The sequence below is a fragment of the Parus major genome, chromosome 3 (assembly GCF_001522545.3).
Source record: "Parus major isolate Abel chromosome 3, Parus_major1.1, whole genome shotgun sequence".
In the NCBI taxonomy this organism is placed as follows: domain Eukaryota; kingdom Metazoa; phylum Chordata; class Aves; order Passeriformes; family Paridae; genus Parus; species Parus major.
Window position 1 is genome coordinate 1095382 of NC_031770.1, and position 861 is coordinate 1096242.

Sequence of the window (861 nt, forward strand, 5' to 3'; positions counted from 1 at the left end):
AAAAGGGGAGACAGCAGGGGAAGGGGGAAAGGGAGAGAAAGAGGAGGAATACGGGGAGGAGGAAGGAAGAGTAAAAGGGGAGACAGCAGGGGAAGCCGAAGCTCCCACGCCTCACCTGCGGAGCCCGCACGGGAGACCCCACCCGCACCGAGCTCGCAGTGAGCGAATGGCGGCCGAGGCGAGTTCCGGGCATTAAATCACCTCGGACCCGCCCCGCGCAGCCGTCCTGGGGCAGCACACCTGGAACAGGGCCCGGGACCCGCCCCCCACACCTGAGCCGGGCCCTGAACCGCGCCCCGGTACCGCCCCGGTCCCGCCCCCGGTCCATCCCGGTGCCGCCCCGGCCATCCCCGTCCCCCGCCTCACCGAGCCCCGGTTCCGCCCCGGCTCCCCGGGATCGCTCGCGGGCCCGCCCCTCTCCCCTGGGCTGCTCCCGGCGCTGGAACCGGCCCTTCGGCTCCGGGTCCTGCCCTGGGGACCGGGCTCGCAGGCGGGAGTCGCCCCGGGACGGGGCTCCGTGCACGGCCCCGGGACACCCCAAACCCCGCCGGACCCCGCAGCGGCACCGGGAACTCTTTCGAATTTTTATCCAGGGCACGCAGAGAATTCTCATAGAGAAACCCCAAAAATAAAGGATATTGGGTCGGAGGGGCGGGCAGTGTTTGCTTTAAATTAAACACGCATTGGGAAAAATAAATCTGTGGAACAGCTCCTTTCCAATCCTGGACTGGCTTCTGTGTGATCCTCTCTGATTCCAGTTCTCCCGTGGGATTTTCACCTGTGGCACTCGAATTAAATGAATGCCAGGTGCTGAGCGTGGCAGAAAACAGTGGGAAAACTCTCTGCATCAGGCAGTGTCCC